Source organism: Hyperolius riggenbachi, chromosome 2 (assembly GCF_040937935.1).
Source record: "Hyperolius riggenbachi isolate aHypRig1 chromosome 2, aHypRig1.pri, whole genome shotgun sequence".
Taxonomy (NCBI): Eukaryota; Metazoa; Chordata; class Amphibia; order Anura; family Hyperoliidae; genus Hyperolius; species Hyperolius riggenbachi.
In genome coordinates, this window is record NC_090647.1 from 268,274,192 (window position 1) to 268,298,746 (window position 24,555).

At 45.2% G+C, this 24,555-nt stretch overlaps 1 protein-coding gene and 1 long non-coding RNA gene across 2 annotated transcripts in view; both read left to right on the top strand.

The window, feature by feature from the left end:
• Positions 1-24,555, top strand: part of PPM1E (protein phosphatase, Mg2+/Mn2+ dependent 1E) — a 388,390-nt gene that overhangs the window by 35,383 nt on the left and 328,452 nt on the right. The window lies entirely within an intron of this gene.
• Positions 327-13,110, top strand: LOC137546329 (uncharacterized). The gene is made up of 3 exons (XR_011026241.1): positions 327-386; positions 2,373-2,634; positions 12,966-13,110. It is a non-coding gene; the product is annotated as an uncharacterized lncRNA (long non-coding RNA).

Consider the following 24,555-nt stretch of genomic DNA (forward strand, 5'->3'; position numbering starts at 1 on the left):
ATCTTACTTGGCGAACACATTGAAAATTGGCAGAGCTTCAGGACAGAGTATGACTTCACTGGAAGTTTTGAAAGCTGCCTAGTATAGCAGAGTCACCGTTATCTGTAATTCAGGCATCTGAAAGTCTCAACTAACCCGCATGGCTGAGGGATAACGGGGACATCTTTTGGGGGGCTTTCTGTGAGTTCTGGTAGGCTCCAGCGATGGCTGGCAGTCTCCCTGTACCTTCTTGCAGGCTCCTAGTGGCTACCGGCATCTGTGTATGGAAACTGGCGTGTCACATGACCAAATGCGGATCAGCTGACACTTCAGCTTCTGTGCATTGGGGAAGCCGATTAGAGCCCACAAGGAGGTTCATGAGACTGCCAGACATGACTGGATCCTTGGTAAGTATTTCAGGGGGGAGGTTAGTGCTATCTCTGCCGGTGCCGGATACCAGGTGATCCCTACCGGTGCCGGATACCAGGGATTTTGCTGTATGTGGGATCCCTGCCAACCATTCCTTATAAATATTCAAAAAATCCCTTTAGGTTCACTGCAAGGTGCAAATAAGATCTTCCAAGGCAGAGTATCAGTAGATTTATTTGCTAATTTTAAAAGGGAACTCATTTTTTTTATACTTTCAAGTGACATATACAGTGTGTACAGTTTCTCACAAAATTGAGTATGAGACCAAGATTAACTTATTTGGTTCAGATGGTGTGAAGCATATGTGGCGGCAGGGAGCAGAAAGACTAGTATGTCTTGCCTACAGTCAAGCATGGTGGTGGAAGTTGGTGGTTTGGGGCTACATGAGTGCTGCTGGTACTGGGGAGCCTATTGGTTTATGCATTATATGTAAGCTGAATAACAAAACACATACCGTATATACTCGCATACAAGCCGAATTTTTGACCCCCAAAATGGGGGTCAAAAGTTGGGGGGTCGGCTTGTATGCGAGTCTTCCCTGGTGGTCTAGTGGTGGGTGGTGGGTGGTCCGCGCCCCCCTCCCCGCTCCCCCCCGGCCGCCGCTGCTAATACCTGTTTAGGCAGCGGCCGCTTCCTAATCCGCGTTCCTCTTCTTAAGTGTCTTCTCAGAGTATCACAGCAGCGCGCCCGGCGCTGCTGCTGTGACGATGCAGGGGGCAGGAAAGAGCGGTTCCCTTGGCAACGGCGATACAGATCGCCGCTATAGGGAGCCGCGCTCTTTCCTGCACTCTACATCGTCACAGCAGCAGCGCCGGGCGCGCTGCTGTGATACTCTGAGAAGAAACTTAAGAAGAGGAACGCGGATTAGGAAGCGGCCGCTTCCTAAACAGGTAATAGCAGCAGCGGGGGGCGGGGGGCGGGGGGGCGGAGCACTACCTACCTATGCTGGGCACTAAACTGGGCACTATACTGGCTAAACTGGGCACTATACTGGCTAAACTGGGCACTATACTGGCTAAACTGGGCACTATACTAGCTAAACTGGGCACTATACTGGCTAAACTGGGCACTTTACTAGCTAAACTGGGCACTATACTGGCTAAACTGGGCACTTTACTAGCTAAACTGGGCACTATACTAGCTAAACTGGGCACTATACTAGCTAAACTGGGCACTATACTGGCTAAACTGGGCACTATACTGGCTAAACTGGGCACTATACTAGCTAAACTGGGCACTATACTGGCTAAACTTGGCACTATACTAACTAAACTGGGCACTATACTGGCTAAACTTGGCACTATACTAACTAAACTGGGCACTTTACTAGCCATACTGGGGCACTATACTAGCTAAACTGGGCACTATACTAGCTAAACTGAGGCACTACCTACCCATACTGGGCGCTATACTGGCTATACTGGGCACTATACTGGCAATACTGGGCACTTTACTAGCTATACTGGACACTACCTACCTATACTGGGCACTATACTAGCTATACTGGGACACACTGGGGGGCTGCACCAATCCAGCATTTCCTACCCCCGGCTTATATGGGGGTCAATCATTTTTCCCTGTTTTTTCAGGGAAAAGTTGGGGGGTCGGCTTATATGCGGGTCGGCTTATATGCGAGTATATACGGTACATATGTGAAACATTTTTGCTTTACAGAGGCAAGGTCATGAATTCACACCTTGTATGCCAAAGAGGTTGTAATTCTGTCCAGCCAGTTTCATGGTTCAGATGTCCCTAGACAGACCAAAAATGACTACATCCTGCAACATGACATTTGTGCGCTTATGAATGGTATTTGCATAGCACAGACGTCATGCAGTATTTTGCAGAGTGCACGGAACCATTTCTATCTGTCACTGTCCTTTATATGGCACACAGTACTGTACACTTGAATACTTTATTTTGGAAGAGGTCAATAGACATATTAGTAGTTTTTTTGGCTGTAGGCGGAAACCAGAGCACCAGGAGGAAGCCCACTCAAAGCAGAGAGAGAACATGCAGACTTCATGCAGATGGTGTCCTTTGTGGTTAAAACCCAGGATTCGAGAGCTGCAAAGAAGATGTGATGAATGTTTAGCAAGTAGCATCCTGGACTCTTCAGTAAACACATTTGTGTCAGAACATGTTGAATGGCCTGCGCAGAACAGCATTCAGATGAGTGTTTACAGTAAGAACTGCTAAACAGAGAATTACAGAAGAGAAATTCAGGTACTTGTACTATGAAAATTCAAAAAATGCTTAATTCATAAATATACACCTTCCCTAAATTGTGCCTTTCATATTTGCCAGGAGTTGTGCTGTCAGCTAATTTACAGTGAAGTACATTATACGGTTACTTGACCATGTCAGCTTCCATTTTGCTGCTTCCTCTTTGAACTCCTATAATTTTACTGTTCTTTTGGTGTGGCTATATAGACTGAAACGTTGCATCCAAAGAAGTGAGTTATCTTGATAACCGCTTTACTGTAAATTACAACATCATTAACCGTTTAAAGACTAGCGCTATTGTTTATTTTAATCACCAAAGTATTGTCATGGAAACGTCTGTATTCTCAGGGTAAACATCACAGCGCTGCCTACTCTCCTTCTGTATGTATAACTAGCAGTTCTCATTCAAAAGCTGGGTTATAGATGATGGATTCAACAGATGTATAGGTACTGTAAATTCATTTTCATCCATTTCAATACTGTAAGGCCCCTTTTACACTTAATCAGTTGGTACGCGTTAGTACGCGTTTTTTCCATAGCAGTGCATTGTGACAAAGATTTCAGTTAAAATGCGTTAAGTGTGAAAGGTGCCATAGAAAAACATGGGCATTACTTTGAAAATCAGTTTTCTTTCCATTTTAACTGAGAGCAACTGATTAAGTGTAAAAGGGCCCTTAGTGTACACATTTCAGGCACACATCACTTTCATCAAAATTCTTGCACTCAAATACATTATTTACATCTACAGTACCAAAAGCTACTCCCTATTTTTTTTTCAATGTAATCTAACATACAGAATACATGTATTCATTTGTGTTGTAAAAACAGAAATAATAGTATTTGAGCCAGTACTGCTTATGCTTTCAGATAAAAGCAAAGAGGGATGTAGATTTAGCTATTTGGCACCATGAATACAAGTATTACGGTATTTCAGTTGGCTTTAAAGTTTATGCACTCATATATGTTTATGAAGTCTTGGTTAAAGTTAAGTCCACTGCACTGCCCTGCATTTTGACAGACTAGGGAGTGGATTCCATGGGAAGCAGTTGAAAAGGGCTCAGGTGGCGTCCTGTTTAAAGGGGCGGCAACCCCTTTCAATGCCGGGGACAGCAAAATGGTGTGAGTGCTGGCCAGCTGGTGTGCTGATGTGCTGTGGTGGTGCTATGACTGGATGATTTTAACCAGTTAATGTCAACCTAACTTATTAAAACGCCCTGTTTGAGCCTATTAACGGCAACCGGACGTGTAAATAAGTTGCTCGTTCCCGCCGCTGCTCTGCACGTGTGCGTGCCGCTCCCGCCGTCGTTTCCATCGGGACTTCGTGTTCCATGATTGGGGAAGAGGACCAAGCGGTCCTCTACCCAATCGCAATGCCTGTAATGAATGGCTGTGACCGCGAACAGGAAACAGTCACAGCTAGATAAATGTAAAAAAAAAAAAAAAACGTGAACACTCCCTATAAACTGGAAAAGTGTTCACTACCGCCATCTTGTGGCCAAAAAGTAAAATTCAAGTTTGAAAAAAAACCATAAATAGTTGCCTCAGGGACTCAGCTTTTCTAATCTATATTTTATGAGGGAAAATTGCATTTTATTTTACTACATAGGGGCTTGTAATTATGGACCGGACAAAAAAAAAACAAAACAGAAAAATAACACCTATATTTCCAAATAATATATTGTTGCCATACATTGTGATAGGAACATAATGTAAACAGTTTAATAATCGGGACAACTTGGCAAATAAAATGTGTCGGTTTTAGCCGCAGCCCTGCCCCACGCGCGTCTGTCAGCGCGTATCTCCGCCTCTCCCCCGCCCCTCTGTCTTCCTTCACTGAGAGGGGTGGGGGAGTGGCGGCAATGCGCGTCTAATAGACGCGCTGGGAGGCAGGGCTGCAGCCGTTAGCCCTTGCCTCCAGGAAGCAAAATCAGCGACCAAGTCTGCGACCAAGGTTTGCGGGGGGTGGGTTGGGGGGTCAGGGACCCTCGTTCAGCCGCGGGATAGCGGCGTTTTAGCAGGGGCACACATGCCCCTGCTATATATGAGAGCTGAAGCGAGATTTAGTCTCGCTTCAGTGTCTCTTTAAGTTTTGTAAGATGAAAGAGGTAAATATTCCTTTTTAATAAAGCACTGAAAATTGGTTAGGACCTTCAATCTTAGGTTTAATGATGTGTGTATGAGTGTACAGGTTGAAATAACAGAAATATGACTAGGAGGTTCTAATCTAACCAAATAAAACTGTCCAGGTCCTTAGTGGCACAATAAAGTTCTGTATAAGGTTTCCTACTACAGCCTCGCAGGGAGGTTGTTCTCATCGGCAGCATTTTGTTTTCCCTGCCAGTGAGTGAGCTGCTCCATTGGAATCTGTGCAGGTGACAGAATCAAATATATATATATATATATATAGATAGATATATAGATAGATAGATAGAGACAGACAGACATTTACAGTTTAATACAACATTTACATGTTTTCTGGCTTTTATTACATAACAAATGTGTTTCTTTTAATATTTTTTACTATTTTAACAGTAGTGCCCCTTTAAGGGTGCTTGAAAATGCTATGGGACAATGACAAAAAAAACTGCTCTTATTCCATAAGGGAGATGCAACTACACACAGGCATATACACAGACACACACACTAGCAAATGTTGTAAACTATAATTTTTCAGCTTATCCAAAAGCAGCAGCATCCATGAAAGTAAGCATTCCTGGAGTGGTAGGCGGGAGGGACATTTAGAATAATAAACCCTTCAGGCTTAGTTAACAGTGGGACGTTAAAGTCGCACGTTAAAACAGCATTTAACGCAGAATAACTCACTGCAATGAAAAATCAATACCCCGTTCACAGTGCAGACTAACTTTGGTGTGTAACGCTGCACGTTAAGTAAAAGTGGTGCATGCTGTGCGTTATACACGTTATTAGCTGCGTTGGACTGTTTGCACATGCTCAGTAATGACTTGGAAGCATACTTTTCATTGCGTGTATTTTTTACTGTATCTGCTGTATGCGACGGTAACGCTGCGTTGCGACCTTTCTGGCGCGTTGCGTTGTAAGTTTGCGGTGCGACTTTAATGTTGCATCAAAACGCAACGTCCCACTGTGAATCTAGCCTCAGAATTCAATTGATCTTCAGAATCCTTACACCATATACAGAATGAATCACAAACGGAGGACAATGCCTAAGAAATACGCCTGCCCCTTTAACTCTGTTTTTTTTAAAAAAACACGAAAACAGTTTGTAGAAAAATATCTGTCAAAGTATTTGCTATTGTTTGGGGATAAAACATGTCCTGTAAAAGCATAATACTGACATTTGTTTTTTTACATGCAAAATGCCTTCCTTCTTCTTACAGGTGAATTAAAAATGTGAACATTATGAATTATTTTAATAGACATTATGCACTTAAGTAGTTTTAACTGAGGCAGGTAAGACCTGTTCTATTTAGTGATGTGTGAGCACATGGAAATTGCTGAAACATATATAATTCAATAACCAAAACAAAACAGCACTTCCCAAGGTAAGAACATACGGTAATCTCTTGGGAACACAAACAAACCTATGAAGGGAATGAGAACATCCCTTTATTTTCAGGCTTAAGGCTGGTTTCACAGTGGGACGTTACAGGCGCACGTTAGAGCAGCCTGTAACGCAGCCCACCGCACAGTAATGAAAAATCAATGGGGTTGTTCACAGTGCGGACGTTGCGTTACATTGTAACGCTGCGTCACAAGGCAACGTACTGCATGCAGTACTTTGGACGCGGCTGAGCCGCGTTAGACTTCTTGCACATGCTCAGTAATGTTGGGGAGGAGCGGAGAGCGGCCAGGCACATGGCTAATTAATATGCACTGCACGTTATGACGTGCAGTGTTTACTTCCTGTAGCAGCCGCTCTGTGCGGCGATTGGCCGGTGGGACCACGTGATGCCGCATGCGCACAAGAGTGCGCATCACGGACGCCAGAGTGAGCTGCACAACGCGGCTCACTCTGACGTCCAGATCCAGCACCACCAGGCGTTGAGTTAGGGGGACGTTATGCGACCTTAACGCCCCCTCTAACGCAACGTCCTGGTGTGAAATTAGCCTAAGAGACCATGGTGACTGGGAAACGCTACACATCATGAGATCTACACTACCTTCTAAACGTAGGATGGCATAAATAATAATCAGCTTGGAGTTGAGGGTGTATTTTTACTGCAACAATTACCTCCAAGCATATTGATGAAAGTCCGAAGTAGGCATATTAGCCTAAAGCTTACTTTTTATTTACCTTTAAGTTAGACAATAAATGGTATCATCCTGATTTAAAACTTCCCCAAAATTTCAAAAGACACACCTAATTACAGGGTTATGAAATTGTGCAAGAAAGGCCCGATTTAGCTGAAATTGAAAAGAATTTGCATCATGCATGTAAATAGTTAACTCAACAACACATACATTGGGCCCAATGCACTTAAGGCCTTTTGCACACTACATGCGATTCCAATTTTTTTTTATACGATCCGATTTTTGATTTTGATTAAAAAACAGCAGCATGCAGTAGTTTTTTAAATCATCAGAATCAAAAATTGGATTGTATATAAAATCGGAATCGCATGTAGTGTGCAAGAGGCCTAAGGCTTGTCATTTTGCTTTACGCAGGCAGTACACAGTAATTTTACTGGTCTTATTACCATGGGCTCACCGTCTGTTACTCTGTTAGCGGCACATGCATTACTGCGGTAACATATTATGCCAAGCGTTACCACAGCAACGCGCACATTACCATGGTAATGAGTGTGGTGCTAATGAGAGTAATGGGTATTGCTTCCCTGGCATTAGGACCAGTAAAGTGAGTGAGGAATGATGACACAATGTGGCTAGAGGTGGTCACTGCACCTAGAAAATGCTCCAGTGATCTTGTTGATAATGGAATCTCAATGAGGCTGGACTATGAAGCATACTGTACTATATTAACACACATTGGGAAACAGACAGCACTGACTGTAAACATAGCCACTTGTAGGACACTCATTACTTTTATTACCTTACTGACATTATGGGGTCCATTTAATTAACAAAACACTATATCTTCAAATGAGCAAAATTTTGCATAGGTAGAGCATGTATTTTCAATTTTCCCAAAATTGCATCCAATATTCAAAACACTAACTGAATAAAAGGAAAAGGATTCTAGACCAAAATTCACACCTAGTGTGAGCAGCACTTCTGAGATATGCATGCACAAGCGGGTGGGAGTGGGCTGTGGAGGAAAAGGGAAAAACTAAATGACACCATAGCATCTATCCATAGTCTGGAACAATAATGCCTCTTCCACAAGAAAGGCTGAACTGCTGGCCTCCTGCCTGCCGGCTACCAAGCAAATTTTGGTTACGATTCCATGCAACTGAATGGTAGCATTTGTAACACTACACATATCATCATTTGACACGCAATGGTATTTTCCGGCAGCAAAAAAATGCGACCTGTCACATCTCAGCATGGCTGCATTTAGATGTGACTACATAGATGGCTCTCCAATACCGGCATTTGGGAGCAGCTGACAGGAGGGGAATTCACCGCCTTCACCCTCCTGTATGTAAGGGTCCTAATGCAGCCAGTGGGGTAGCTAGAGATCATGGGGCCCCATAGCAAAACTTTCATGGAGTCCTCAAATGTAGGCACTCTTAAAGGAATCATCAGGCAAAACAAAAAAATGAGTTTCACTTACCTGGGGCTTCTACCAGCCCAATGCAGCCATCCTGTGCCCTCGTAGTCACTCACTACTGCTCCAGTCTCCCTATGCCAGCTAGTTTTGTTTTTGCCGACCTCTGGTTCGGCGGGCCGAATTGCGTACAGTTTGGCACATTCCCGCTAGTGCAGGAACATTAACGCATACATTTTTATGCGTTAGTGGTGTAATACGTAAATTTTTATGTGTTGCATCACTAACGCATAAAAATGTATGCGTTAATGTTCCTGCACCAGCGGGAATGCGTAAAAATGTATGCAACGCGGCCCGCCGACCCCGAGGTCAGCAAAAACAAAACTAGCTGGCATAGGGAGACTGGAGCAGCAGTGAGTGACTACAAGGGCACAGGATGGCTGCATTGGGCTGGTAGAAGCCCCAGGTAAGTGAAACTCATTTTTTTTTTTTTGCCTGATGATTCCTTTAAACAATGCCACCTGCCCTTACCCTATAGATAAGATTTAATTGGGGAATGTACATACCGATGCAATCAACACTGCACATAGTTCATGGGCATCGAGACAAAGTCAGAGGGTGGAGATACCTAGCAAAGTTAATGGTGAATGCATGAAGTACCACCTGGGGCCCCCCTGCTCCAGGGCCCCATAGTAGCTGCTATGGTTGCTATAGCTATTGCTATGCCCCTGAATGCAGCCCTCCTAATATACTTTGCACACAACTAACTACATGCAATGTTATGTAATTCACAAATAGATTTACCTCTGTTGTTCTCAGTGTTTTAAGATCCCCCAAAAAAGTAAAGAAGAAAAAAGTCTGAGGTATTAAAATGTTCATTACTTAAATCTGCCAAAGCGTTTATTACTGTTCCATGGAAAATTCACTCCCCTCCCCTTCCCTCTCCATTAGCTGGTGGTTTACAAGGATAAATTGCATTGAGGAATTTATTGCGAATAATTTAATTGATACAGTTATTATTACCTGGGAAATGTGGGTGCTACTTAAAGATGGGGATGCATATAAGGCCCCGTTCACACTTGCGTTTTGGCAAATAAACGGACCGGATCCTGATCGGATCCTGATTGGATCCTGACCTGATCCTGATCAGAACCGTACGGTTCCGATCCGGTCCGTTTGTATCAGGCATGCATCAGGCTGCCATCCGGATCCGTGGGCAAAAAATAGCGAAATTTAAAAAAAAAATGTACGTGTAGAATCAGGTTCCTCCGCTGTAGGCCTCACCTCCACCTCCGACATTCTGCCAAACAGCTCCAGCACGTCTGTCACTGCTGCTCCACTCCAGACATGCTTGGCCCATGTGTCCCCATCCGAAATGGCCGCTTGCATACGCATAGGAAGTGGGGTAGAACGTCAGGTTTTTGTAGGCAGTGTGTTCTGTGCCTTCCGTTCCCCATTGGTTTCTGTGTTCCTGATGGTGCTGTCAGGCTCAGCTCCGGCTCCGGTCCGGGTGCGTGGGCCGGAGATCCGGACCCAAAAAATAGCGCATGTTGGAAAAGAGTCCGGATCCGATCCAGCTCCGTACTGTACGGAACGGACACGTGTGAACGTCCGCATAGACTTTACATTGCTATGCGGAACGTACGTTCCATTTGTACAGTATGCGTTCCGGATCAGATCCGGAAAATCCGGACAGCGAACGCTAATGTGAACCGGGCCTAAGCGGGTTATGACCTAGTGCCACAGTTTAGACAACATTGGCATGCTCCTTCTGGTTATTGGTAGTTCCATAGGCTGTGGAAATCGTATTTTTACCCATATTCATGAAGTGGGACATACTCCTAGGGAGGCTTATCTTTCTCTTTTTCTTTTCTCTATTTTTACACACTTTCTTTGTTTCTGACTGCGCTGGGAGCAAACGTGGGAACTTTAAAAGTGCAGATCGTGTTGTATTGTCTCCCTTTTCTGATTATCTGAAAGTGGCCTTAAGAATTGCATGATCTCCCTGTTGTTTTTTTATACAGTTGCTGTTATATGTCATACTATGGGAGACTTGTCCAGTCTTGACTTATCCCGGTAATGTTATTTTTGTGATTTATAGAATTCTTGATGTCATCTGAGGCTGTTTTCAGAAGGGATTGTTCAAATTTTTGTATCTGCTAACAAAGACAAATTATTATTAAAAAAAAATATATGTAAAATTCATCACAAGGTTCCTATGTGTGCACTTTACTAAGACCTTGTCTTTGTCGGCACCATGATCCCTGAGTCCTGCTGTGGAGGGTAATCACAGATATTCACTTAAAGCTGTATTATTGCAAATACCTTCTGTTTTTAAAGGAAACTTTCGAGCTGGGAAAAAAAAACAAATCTACTTACCTGGGTCTCCCTCCAGCCACTGGCAACATGTCTGTCCCTCCCTACAGCTTCGCTCCTAGCCAGTAGCTCAGGGTTCCCTCAGTTGCGATGAGTTCCAGTTGGCCAGTACTTCTGTACCTGCGCAGAATGCTTCAGACCACGTGAACGCGATCACGAGCGGCGCAGGTACAGAAGATGCCGACCTGGCGAGTTCAGCATCTGCAATGCAAGGAACCCCTGGCCACTGGCTGGGAGCAGAGCTGTGATGAGGTACATACCGGCTGCCAGGGGCTGGAGGAAGCACCAGGTAAGTAGATCAGTTTTTTTGTTTTGTTTTTTTTAGCTCGGACCTTCCCTTTAACCACCTAAAGACCGTGTCACACCGATAGGCGTGAACGTGGCAGCTCCCCCAGGAACGCGTAACGCCAATTGGAGTTAAGTCTTAGGGGCGTGGTTTGCAGGGGATCGCGTACACTGATGTGTGCGCATCCCCGCTTGAATGATGGAGCTCTGCTCCGTCATCAGTCTACCCGCGGCAATCGCCGCTAGCAGACTATTAGACGGCGAAACCACCATCTATTTACATTGTACAGCACTGCAATCCACGGCAGCGCTGTACTGGGGACAGTCGTGTCAGTCGGCTGTCCCCTGGGGAGACTCACAGAGCGATCAGCTCTCATAGGCTAATGCCTATGAGAGCTGATCGCTGGGATTGGTTGCCGTGGGGAGGGGAGAAATAAAAATAAATATAAAATAGTTGATCTTATAAAAAAACATTCTATAAAAAAACCAAAAACAAAGCCAAAACCAGCCTGCAGCAGCGATCAGAGCCCACAAACAGAAAGCTCTGTTGGTGGGCAGAAAAGAGGGGGGTGTCATTTGTGTGCTAAGTTGTAGTGCTCTGCAGTGAGCTCTAAAAGCTGCAGAGCACTAAATTGAAAAAAATAGCCTGGTCACTAGGGGGTTTAAGCCTATGGTCTTCAAGTGGTTAAGAAGGCAAATAAGGCTCCCTGCATACTGCATGTGATTCCGATTTTTAATCGTTTTTTATATCTGATTCCGATTTTTAATCGTTACTGCATGCTGCATTTTTTCCTCCGTTTTTCTGTTGATTGCATTCAGGGAAAATCGGAATTGCAAATCGGAATCGTAAAACTGATTTACAGTGTACAGGGAGCCTAAGCATTGCTTTTAGTAGGAGGACTTTTCAGTCTTTTAGCCCACTATACTGTCCTAGTGGTTTTGGGTAACCCCGAGCTGCTTAGGCTAGGTACTCTGCATAACCCTTTCAATAGGTAATGACTAGGTGAGATTTGGGGGAGATATTATCTACATTCATAGATGAATGAGGTTTCTGCAGTTTAGCATAATTAACATTGCTTTTACCTTATAAAATGCTTGTTTCATAACTGTTGATTTACAGTGCTGAATTTAACCTAGAAACGGCATTTGTTATTCTTACCCTTCCTTGTGCCTGTATGTTTGACTAGGTCGGTGAGCTCATGCATGTCCTGAGCTAGCCCTGTACATTCCTTGCGTGTGCGGAGACCATCCCAGTGCATTCATGCATGCTCTGTGAATCCCCGGAGTGCCCGTGCTCTGTGTTTTCAAGATTCTCCTCCTGTCCTGTTGTGGAGCAGCTCGTGCTTGAGTTCTGATTTGGCTGCTTGAAATGTGCATCAGGCACAATGACTTTACTAACAAAAAAGTACCATTTCTGATTGCCCAAATATAAAGCATGCATAGTGAATTAAAAGCTACTTCATGCAGTTTTCTCCCACACTCTTTGGTTTAAATGTCCATGGCAACAGGAAAAATAGAAACCCCACAACAAAGCATTTTTTATTACAGATTTAGCTTGCATTCAGTTCTCACCCCTGCTAGTTTACATTTCCATCATTTGTATCCCACTCCATTACCCTCTTATCAAAATATGTTCAGGATTTATGCATAATTGTTATAGTGTTCAGTAACAGTCATATTTATGTTTTGGTAGCAAATACCCATATTTGGCTGTAAGCAAGAAAAGACAGCAGGTGTTTGGATGTGGTCTGTGCAGGAAATTGTCTTGGGCATTATTTTTGCTATTGCAATACAGAGTATGCACAATGTATTTTACATATATTTTTTATAAGCCATTGACTTTTTAAATGCATTTGTTACATGAATGTTGAATTGTGGCATGCTCCTTCTAAACATGATGCCTATATCCTTATGTCTGGAGATTTGCAATTCTACAAGTACGGTACATGTTATGGCATTACTGGGGGCTGGCATCAAAAAAGCAAACATTAAAAAAAAAATTGATGTTCTTTGTTTTCAGAGTTAAAGTTGTAAGGCCCCTTTAAGGTCTCTGATGAAGGGATTCTTTAATTTCCAATCAAGTATCTGCAGTCCAGACTCTCTTCCACAGAATTTACTCTTATGGATGCACAGGTGGTATTTTAAGCCTATTTGATACAAAGTTCAAGGACCATGGTATAACTTTGTAACATAAAGGATGGGTTGGTTTTGAAAAGTGCTGCATTTTTGTTTTATTGAATATGTCTATTTGATCACTGTTTTGGTTAGTGACTATAATACCTGCACAGAAGAATAACAGCACTGATCTATAACTGAACACTGATTATCAGCTTTAGATGTAGGTTTTGGACTTAGAACTTGGCCGTATTATAACTGAATACTGGCTATCAGTTACAGTTATAAACTCAAAAATGTATTAGCTGCATGTTACCATCCACTTTATATACCATATCTGATATCTGGTGGTTGGTTAAGTAATAAGCAAATCTGGTACCCAAACCATACACCTGGCAACGCTTAGCTGCTAACAGACATTAGCTCTACAGCAATTCCAAAATGTGATGCCCCAATTAACTGCCTCACCTCACACCATCCACCCCATTCATCTATAACGCCTCCCTCCTCTCCTTTGGGTCTGTTAGTGTAGACCAGTGCTGTCCAACTTCACGGGCATGGAGGGCCATTTTTTTTTCAGACCCCATGGCCGGTGGAGGGGCGAAGGTTCTTGCTAGAGCTGCAGACCCCTTCCCCCCCCCCCCCCCCCCCCGGAGAAAAATGCAATTAAAGGACAATTAGATTGGGAGCACTTTCCACAAAATGCAATTCAAGATTTCAGTGAAGTTGTGTGGCGCGCACAGTGCGCCGAAAAACATGAGGGTTCCGTTGTGCGTACAGTGGTGCGTACAGCGCCGCACCGAAAAATGGGTGTGGCCATGGACCAGAATTTGGGTGTGGCCACGCGTGGAGACAAATTTACATGAACTTAGCAATGTGGGACATTAGATTAGGACAGTGGTGGCGAACCTTTTGGAGGCCGAGTGCCCAAACTGCAACCCAAAAGTCACTTTATCTATCCGATAGATTCTATCGCAAAGTAGCAACAGCAATTTAAACTACATACAAATGTTTTAACTCATACATGAACATTATGGAAAATCCAAGTTGAAAATAAACTGTGAAGATAAACAATTTCATCCATCCTACTCCTGAAAAATGTATTTTTTTTTTTAGAACCTCCCAGTTTTATTTTCCGTTTTAAAAAGTAGGTTTAAAGCTATTGTCTCATATGATGATGATTCAGCTTTTCCCATAGTCTCGCAGTTAGCAATCATGTGAACCCCTAAAAGACAAATTCAGCACTCATGAGGCCCCCAACAAATCATGAGGATACCCAACAAGACACATTTAGCAATCATGATGCCCCCAACAAGACACAATTAGCAATCATGAAGCCCTCAACAAGACAAATTTAGCAATCCTGAGGCCCCCAACAAATCATGAGGCTCAAACAAGACAAATTCAGCAATCATGATGCCCCCAACAAATCATGAGGCCCCCCAACAAGACAAATTCAGCAATTATGAGGCCCCCAACACGACAAATTCAGAAGTCATGAGGCACATAAATAGACAGCATTTCACATAAATAGGCAGAATGCCCCTTTAATATGGTAGACACCTTTAACCTGGATTCTAAATTCTCTTCTACGGGCTCCTGCACCTGGCAATAGTGTTTTTGGCCGGATTGGGGATGATGTGTGGGCTGAAAGGCCTTGCGGTGATGCTGTGGCCGGGCTGGCGGTGATGCTGTGGTGTGGCCAGATGAGATAGTGACAGGTGCCCCCCGTTAGATAGTGGCAGGTGCCCCCCTAGTTAGTGATAGGTGCGCCCCTAGTTAGATAGTGACAGGTGCCCCCCCAGTTAGTGACAGGTGCCCCCCTAGTTAGATAGTGACAGGTGCCCCCCCAGTTAGATAGTGACAGGTGCCCCCCCAGTTAGATAGTGACATGTGCCCCCCGAGTTAGTGACAGGTGCCCCCCTAGTTAGTGACAGGTGCCCCCCTAGTTAGTGACAGGTGCCCCCCTAGTTAGATAGTGACAGGCGCCCCCCCCCCCAGTTAGTGACAGGTGCCCCCCCCCCCAGTTAGATAGTGACAGGTGCCCCCCCAGTTAGATAGTGACATGTGCCCCCCGAGTTAGTGACAGGTGCCCCCCTAGTTAGTGACAGGTGCCCCCCTAGTTAGATAGTGACAGGCGCCCCCCCCCCAGTTAGTGACAGGTGCCCCCCCCCCAGTTAGATAGTGACAGGTGCCCCCCCCAGTTAGATAGTGACAGGTGCCCCCCCAGTTAGATAGTGACAGGTGCCCCCCCAGTTAGATAGTGACAGGTGCCCCCCCAGTTAGATAGTGACAGGTGCCCCCTAGTTAGATAGTGACAGGTGCCCCCGTAGTTAGATAGTGACAGGTTCCCCCCTAGTTAGATAGTGACAGGTGCCCCCCTAGTTAGATAGTGACAGGTGCCCCCCCCCCCCCCTAAGATAGATAGCGAGAGGTGTCCAGCGCCTCCTACCCTGCCGTTACCTCTGCCGTGTGCTGCCCGCCAATGCCTTCTTCTGTGTCCCCGCTGCTTTACAGCTCAGACCTCACAGATTGTGGCGACTGAAGCAAGGAGAGTGCGCATGGCACCCGCACGGCTGAACCTTACATGCGGAAGTGACTAATGATGTACTCCGTGTGTATGCGGGTACCATGCGTACTCTCCTTGCTTCAGTCGCCGCGATCTGTGAGGTCTGAGCTGTAAAGCAGCGGGGACACAGGCAGCGGGGACAAGGCCACTATAGGAGGGAGCAGGCATGGCGCCCATAGCGCAAGCCATGCCTGCACCTCAGAGAGAAGAGCGGGCCGCAGCAGGAGGCCTGGCGGGCCGGATGAGGGCCGCCAATTGGACAGCGCTGGTGTAGACAAACAAATATACCTTATATCCTCAACTTTTTCCACTCACTTCAGTCCCCTTTTGTACACTGCATGACCGTTCCTCCATCTTGGCCCATACATTGACTGACCTCTTCCTCTCGACTGGTGTTCACTGTAAGGGGTTAATAACTACTTAGAGAAGTGAGAACTATGCAGTTGTACAATTATTTAAAATATTTAGTTACTGATCTATGTATTGCTATTTTTTTGGCAATCACTGCAGTTAGCCTATGACATAAAACCCCATAATGATGTCCGGCTAATTCGGTAATCACTCCATGATGTAATGTAGCAGGTGCACCTGCTCAGCCTTGGTTTATATTTTTTAATTTTTATTTAATGCCACAATTAGGGCCTCTTCCCTAATCACTATTTCTGTTACTTTTGTAAATCAACACATAAGTGTATCTAACAGTAGAGGTGATAAAACTGAAACAGAGAATAATAAAACTGAAAGCCTCCTAAAAAATAGCTCCCCTATTTCACTATTCTGGCTGTTGGTCTGCACCCACTAGGATATACAGTACATGCATCAGTCTAGTGCTTTACTACCACACGTCATGAATACCCCCCTTCACCTTCAAAAAGCCTAGCAGTGCACGGAGGAGGAAACTATTCTTGTGAATGGTATCTTGGTATACAGAGACACACAGTGCATAAATTCCGTAATAAATTAAAATATAAATGGTTACCAAATATTTTTGTAATGTGCGACCTGTTTATAATTTTGTGTAACTGCATTTTTTACTATTACCCAAGCATGACCGGTTCTCTCATGAAGCAAGGTGAAACATTTGCATCAGGCGCAAAGATTTCAGGGGCAGCATTTTTGTACTGTGTGTTCCTTACTGAAGAGGAATGGAGTGGCCTAGGGTGAGCAGTGTTCTTGTCACAGACTCACAGCCAGCCTGTGTGATTGTGTTGAGCTGCAGCATGTCATGTGAGAACATTAAATTCTCACATGCCAGACTGATACATTCTTCTCACCGCAGCGCCTCTACAACTCCGCTCTGTAAAGCCCTATGCTACGTACACACATGCGACAACGATCGTTCGTTAAGAACGACGAACGAACTTTTAATTGATGAAAGAACGACCTAAGTAAAGGTAGTTTTAAAATGTGTGTAACGATCTGATCGTTAGAACGAACGTTACATCACAGAAAGCAACTATTGCGCCTGCGCATAAAAATGAGAAGTTCCATGGAGAAATAGTGAAATGCGCATGTCAAGCCTAGTACGAACGATCGTTTCCAACGATGTACTACTTTTGCAAACGATCGTCGTTGGTTAAAATCCGCCAAGACAGAACTTTCTTTTGTAGCGATTTGGCTCGTTCGTCGTTTGCCTTAATAGTCGGTGGTTCGTTTTTTGTAACGATCGTCGTTGGTAAAGATCGGGGAACGATCGTTACAAACGACTATAGTCGCATGTGTGTACGCACCTTTACACTGGCTCCCCATCAGCTTTAGGATCAATTTCAATCCTGTGCTTGGCCTACAAATCAGTGCACAAGACCTGCCCAACCTACATCTCTGATCAGGCCCATAGGCACATACCAGCCCGCCCCCTCCGATCCTCCAATGACCTGCGCCTAGTCGCACCACGCATAACTCAGTCACATGCACGATTGCAGGACTTCACCAGGGCTGCCCCTACTCTCTGGAACTCGCTCCCACCAGCTGTCAGACTCGCCCCCACCTTTAATACCTTCAAACAAGCTCTCAAGACTCACCTCTTCATGATCGCATACCCACCTACACCAGCACCATAGTATGTTCTGTTAGACACCCTCTCAAAAGATGCACATATTGTCTTTCCCCCCCCCCCCCCCCCCACCCTTTAGATTGTAAGCCTCTGGCAGGGCCCTCCTCCCTAGTGTTTCCAGCTTGATTATGAAATCTTACTGACAATCACCCCTCTTGTGGACTAGAACAGTCTCTATTTTGACCTATGACACTGTATTGTTATCAAATCATTTGCATGATCTTGTTTTGTTGTGAGTTTCCGTATGTTCTACCTTGTATGTTATCCCATTTATCTATTGTGCAGCGCTGCGTAATATGTTGGCGCTTTATAAATACAATAAATAATAATATTTAAATGACGCATAGTAAATTGTCGAGTGCTGTGCAATCATTCCAAATTGGGGCGGAGGGCACATTCTCACAAACTTGCCTCAGGCAGCAAAAAGTCTAGAACCGGCCCTGTACTCAAGTATTACTATTTAAATTCATATATTTTTGTCCTTCGTTAAACTGGACCTCGCCACTAAATTCCAAAGTTTGTTATTCAATGCAGCTACGAGCGACTGACTGCTTCATTAAACTGCAGGAAAGCATTTTGGCAGCTTTGGAATGCAACATGTTTCTGGCACTGCACTTTACCTCTCCTCTCTGAGATAGGCTGGTACAGGTAAAGCAGAGTACTCCTCAGGCCACACTATGAGGCTCCCACATATGCCACAATCTCTTAGCAGTCTTAGCAAAGTCAGAAAAGTGCCATGGCAGTTTTCAGAAAGGGAGCATGGCTAAACAAAAAAACCTGGATTTTATTGTACAAGTGGCCAGCTTTTAGACATATTTTTCTCCTGTACTGATAGTGTGGGCTTAATGTTTACACCTAGTATCCATGTTAACGAGACCCAGTGTTGTGATTCAATGGAAATATGGGGTGTGTGTTTGTGTGTGTGTGTTATCACTGTGGCGATGAGCGCTCCTCTATTTGCTATCACCAAATAATCAAGGGTTACTAAATCTCACTGTGATGCCAGGTTAATAGGATATGATTATAGAGTCAGCTTTAAAGCATATATGGGGGGTAGACACCCAACCGAAGTCAGAAAAAAGGCTGTTTAGACGCTCAACATAAAATATTGAAATTCACATCAACAGTTCCAATTTATAAATGCGTGCAGAAAAAACATCCCACATCCAGAGTAATGTCCACACTGGGTACTCTCACCGGATTAGGTGGCTGATTAAATTACAGATCAGCATAAATGGCATATCAGTGGCATCTCGCCGTCATCTGTGTCTGCTTGTATCTAAAACTCAGAGAAAACGGGCAAACATAGCGTAATCCGACTTCAGAAAATAACACAGTCACTCAGCCCCACACACGCATAAGTGTCTGAACTCAGTAGCCCGTCACCAGCAAACCAGTGGTACTATTGTACACTCACCAGATGGGAACGCTGATCGCATATGAAGACCAGCAAACATCGCTTATCTGATCATATCCTCCAAGCTCAGCTTGCATATAAGGATCCTTCAACTTAAAACAAATACTGCATAGCGTAATACTGTATTTATTTAAAAACTTTAAAACACATCAGTGCACTCACAAATTCACGTAGCATAATGCGCATATAATAAAATTCTCTGCAGTTTCAAACATGGCTTGCAGTGTCGTGTCTCTCAGCTCACACCACACCAGAGAACAGTCAGTCAACCTACAGACCAGCACCAAAGATCTACAACATCATCTTGCTGCAGATGGAGTCACTGTGCATCATTCAACCATTTGGCGCACTTTACACAAGGAAATCAAAACACTGTGAGATATATATAGGCAGGTATGGTCCAACCGAACAAAAACCACTAAACTCTATTAAGAGAATATCTACAAAAAACTTAATTCATCATTATATCAAAACATGATCATTAAAAATGTGAGCCCCCCGGACCCCCCCAAACCAGCATCAACCCTACCTGATAAGCCCCACCCTTGCCGCCCCCAATCACCCTTACCCAAGATCAAGCCCCTGATTACCCTGTAAACAAATAGCAGTGAAGCATGTGCACCTGCCCCACTGCAAGAACTCTATCTGAGCTCAGACTCTTAATGTCCAATCAGTGAGTGGTTGACTCTGATCCACCCATTAGTATTAAATCATGAACCAGATAGGGGACCAAATCATCCCAATTGAGACCGAGGCTCCAATTCTTGGACAGACGATCAGTCCAATGATGATGCCATATCTTCCAGCAGTAATGAAAAGCTATTCATGTGTTCATAATATCTGCTTTACAAGTAGGAGCAGGCAGGTAACAGGTGTGTAAACCAGGACCATAGTGGTCTCTGAAGGCGTTGAGGCAGAGATATCCAGCAGGAATGACATACCACAGCGTCATGCAGCAGCATCATGCACTTCTAATTTGCCCAGCAACAAAGCATCCGCACATTCATATTCCCCTCATAGGGTGATGTATGCATAACATGCAACCTCAGCACAGTTCGATTGAGTTAGTGACCTCATAAGCAGTGTAGCAAACAAGCCTTTAGCAGCATAGATAGTTCTTGCATGTACTGCAATTCCTCTCTGGGATCAACCAATAGTCTCTGCAGGCATTTAGGCAGAAAGATCCAGCAGGAGTAGCAGACCACAGCGTCATGCACTTCTAATTTTCCCAGCAACAAAGGCATCCACACATTCATAATCCCCACATAGGGTGATATATGCATAACACGTAGCCTCAGCACAGTTCGATTGAGTGAATACCAGCATAAGCAGTGTAGCAAGCAAGCCTTTAGCAGCATAAACAGTTCTTACATGTACTGCAATTCCTCTCTGGGATCAACCAGTGGTTGTCTGCTGGGCAGCTTACATTTCCTGTGGCTGAGTAGTCCCTGCAAGCTGGTCTCCGACTTGAGCTGATGGGCTGGATGCTGGGCAAAGCCGCCGGGTGGGTTTGGTGCCAAGATGTACAGCCAAATGGCCAGGCAAGTCACAGGTGAGTGATGCGGGGAGGCCGAGACGCAGCACATGCGTCCTCGACCGGTTTTCGCCGGACTTCCGGCTTCCTCTGGAGGTATAACACATCCTGTGTTGCCTCCTATTTATTCCCCCCCGAGGCCTGACATGAGCAGAGAAGCCACGCCCGCCCCCCCCGGCGGCCAATGCCGGGCGGGAGGGCGGAGCCAGCCGACACCACGGGCAGGCGCAAACAACACCTGCCCGAAGCATCAGCACGGCACCGCCCACCCGCCCGGACACCCGCCGGGCGGCGGGGCGGGGCAGGCAGACACCACGTGAAGCCGCTAAGCAACCAACACGGCGCGTCAGCCAAGCCCCGCCCCCCCCCGCCCAACACGCTGCCGGGGGGGCGGGCGAGGACAAGCACAACACCAGCCCACGCCAGACCAGGAAGTGGAACAGAACCGGGGCAACCAGGTAAACAAACCACAAATCAATCCTCAATACAACATATAAATATTAAACTTTAAATTTTAACTCTCAAATAGATCCTTATTCTATTAGTGGCGATAGAAGAATCCAAACTTTATTTATTTAAACACCCAGGGGCTAAACATAGATCGCGTCGTGTATCAATACATGCCGCGTATCCAAACTATCCTGGTGAGAGGATATAGATCAACCCATAAAATGGCAATGCCAATGCCACAGTAACTCTAATAGGCGTCTAGCGATGCATAGCGGAAAGCCCCCCCATCCACGGGGTCCACAGGGCATTCCACAAGTTTCCAGAAAAGCTAAGGATCCCATATGCCCATCACAGTGGTAAAAATGGAGCATAACTAGTATGCTCATTAAGCCCAGGAGGCTTAGTAGCCTCCAAATCGAAAATCCAGCGCGACTCCTTTTGTAATAATAAACGATCCATGTCCCCACCTCTGATAGAGACATGGATCCGATCTAAGCCCACAAATCGCATTGCGGTGGGGCTGCCTGCATGCATGGTTTTAAAGTGTCTGGCCACGGGGGTGAGACTGGACAGGCTCTTACTTTTAATATTAGTTACATGATCAGAGATCCGTGAGCGTAGCTCACGTTTAGTCTTACTTATATAAAATGCGCCGCAAGGGCACAGAAGAAGGTACACCACTAAAGTGGTATTACAATTAACATAGTGTGCCAATTCCCAGTCTCTACCGTCCGGTAGCCTGACACTCTTCCCCACCTGTATGTATCTGCATACAGTGCAGCCACCACAGGTATAGGTACCCGTCACTTTACAATGTTTGGTTCCACTGGAAGGATCCAAAAAGTGGCTATCAACCACCCTATCTCTTAGTGAAGGAGCCCGTCTAAAAGAAAATAGTGGTTTGGTGGGAATAATTTTGTTCAATCTAGAATCATTGGCCAAAATGTGCCAGTGTTTCTCGATAATGTGGGCAATCCTGGAGTGTTGAGCCGAATATCTAGTGCAAAAGCGCACAGTTTGTCCAGCATCATCCTTCGACCGGGAGCCAGTAGTGAGCAAAGAGGCTCGTGCACTGGCATCCGCTCTTCTGAAGGCTTTTTTGAGAGTGCCCTCCGGGTATCCAGTCTCTCTGAATCTCCTCCTCAAGATATCAGCCTCTTCCCTGAAGGCCGCATCTTCAGAACAATTGCGTCTTATCCGTAAATATTGGCCAGTGGGAATGCCCCTCACAGTATGCGAGGGGTGAAAGCTATCCGCTCTAAGGAGTGAATTGGTTGCGGTATCCTTCCTATATAGGCGTGTCGCCAATTGGCCATCCCCATCTATTCGGATGGAGATATCAAGAAAGGGGACCTCCGAGGGGCTGAACTCCATGGTAAATCTCAGATTGCTGGAATTTTCATTCAGCGTCTTTACAAACTTCTCCAATAGGGGACCACCTCCCGTCCAAAACATGATGATGTCATCGATGTACCTGTGCCACGCCAAAATGTGGCACAGGTACATCGAGAGGCCATCATTCGCAAAAAGCTGACGCTCCCACTCCCCCAGGTACAGGTTTGCATACGACGGGGCGCACGTCGTCCCCATCGCTGCCCCCTGTACCTGGAGGTAGTGTGAGCCCTCAAAAATAAAGATATTATTGGTCAACAAAAACTCCAGCAAAGTCAATAGGAACTCGCTGTGCGCAGTACACTGTATACCCAGCTCGCTCAAAAATATACCCACTGCCCGTACTCCAAGTTCATGCGGAATACTTGAATAGAGGGCCTCGACGTCCAAGGCCACCAATAGCGTCCCCGTAGGCAGCTGCAATCCGTCTAAAACGCGCAAAAGATGGGATGTATCCCGAATGTATGAAGGCAGCGCCTGCACGTGCGGCTGCAGAAAGCGATCAATATAAACACTAATTTTCTCGGTCAGTGAACCCCGTCCCGAAACAATTGGACGGCCTGGAGGTTTATCCAACCTTTTATGCACCTTTGGTAGCGCATAAAAGGTGGGGCATATAGGACTCACAACCTTCAAAAATTGCGCTGTATTCTCATCTATTATATTCCTGATAACTGCCTCATCAATGATTGAAAACAACTTGCGCTGGCATATGGCGACCCTGGACGCCGAGACCCTCGCATAACACTCGCGTTTGCTGAGAATATCCAAACACATATTTCTGTATAAATCTACAGACATAATGACGACGTTGCCCCCCTTATCTGACGGCTTAACAATCCATCTCTTATTTTTCATTAATTCATTGAGTATCTCACGTTCCTCCCTTTCCAAGTTGTCCACGGACGACCTGTCGCCCTTCAATTTCATCAGATCTTTTTCTACCACATCAATGAATGTTTTAAGATTCGGACTTAAACTAAACGGGGGAAAATTTACGTGATCTATTTCTTAGACCGATATCTTCCAGCCGGGGAAGGTAGAAGCGAGGGCCCCACCCAAAAGGGACCAATTCTGTGTCATCAGGGTGAACCGAACTTTCTGACTCCAGCTCCTGCAAATCCTGCAGGGCTGACAAGTCCTCCTCCGACCAGGGCTTATCATCCCGCGTCAACATTAACCGTTTCTGAGAGTTATCATAAAACGACTGTAGCAGAACCCTGCGACCAAAAAGGTGCAGATCTACTACGGTTTCAAAAATATCTGCATTATGCATGGGACAAAAACCCAAGCCCCTGGATAATAGTTTAAGATAGGGTTGAGGAATGGTTTCACCCGTTAAATTGATGACCCGTAGGTCACCATTGATCACAGATTGTCCCGGGGAAGGGCCTGCCTCAACTACTTCCCCGACTGGACATTGACCAAAAAATCCAACCCCGAATGAGAGGAGGATGAGGGGCCAGAGGCCGGGCCCCCACCCCCCCTTTACACAAGGAGATGCTGTATGCGAGAGTGATGCAGAGGAAGCCTTTTCTCTGGCCACAGCACAAACAGAGCCGCTTAAGGTATGCTAAAGCACATTTGGTCAAGCCAGCTTCATTTTGTAATAAGGTGCTGTGGACTGATGAAACTAAAATCGAGTTATTTGGGCACAGCAAGGGGTGTTATGCATGGAGGAAAAAGAACACAGCATTCCAACAAAAACACCTTCTACCTACAGTAAAATATGGTGGTTCCATCATGCTGTGGGGATGTGTGGCCAGTGCAGGGACTGGGAATCTTGTCAGAGTTGAGGGAAGCATGGATTCCACTCAGTATCAGCAGATTCTGGAGACCAATGCCCAGGAATCAGTGACAAAGCTGAAGCTGCACCGGAGCTGGATCTTTCAACAAGACAACGACCCTAAATACTGCTTAAAATCCACTAAGGCATTCATGCAGAGGAACAAGTACAACGTTCTGGAATGGCCATATCAGTCCCCAGACCTGAATATAATTGAATATCTGTGGTGTGAGTTAAAGAGAGCTGTCCATGCTTGGAAGCCATCAAACCTGAATGAGCTAGAGATGTTTTGTA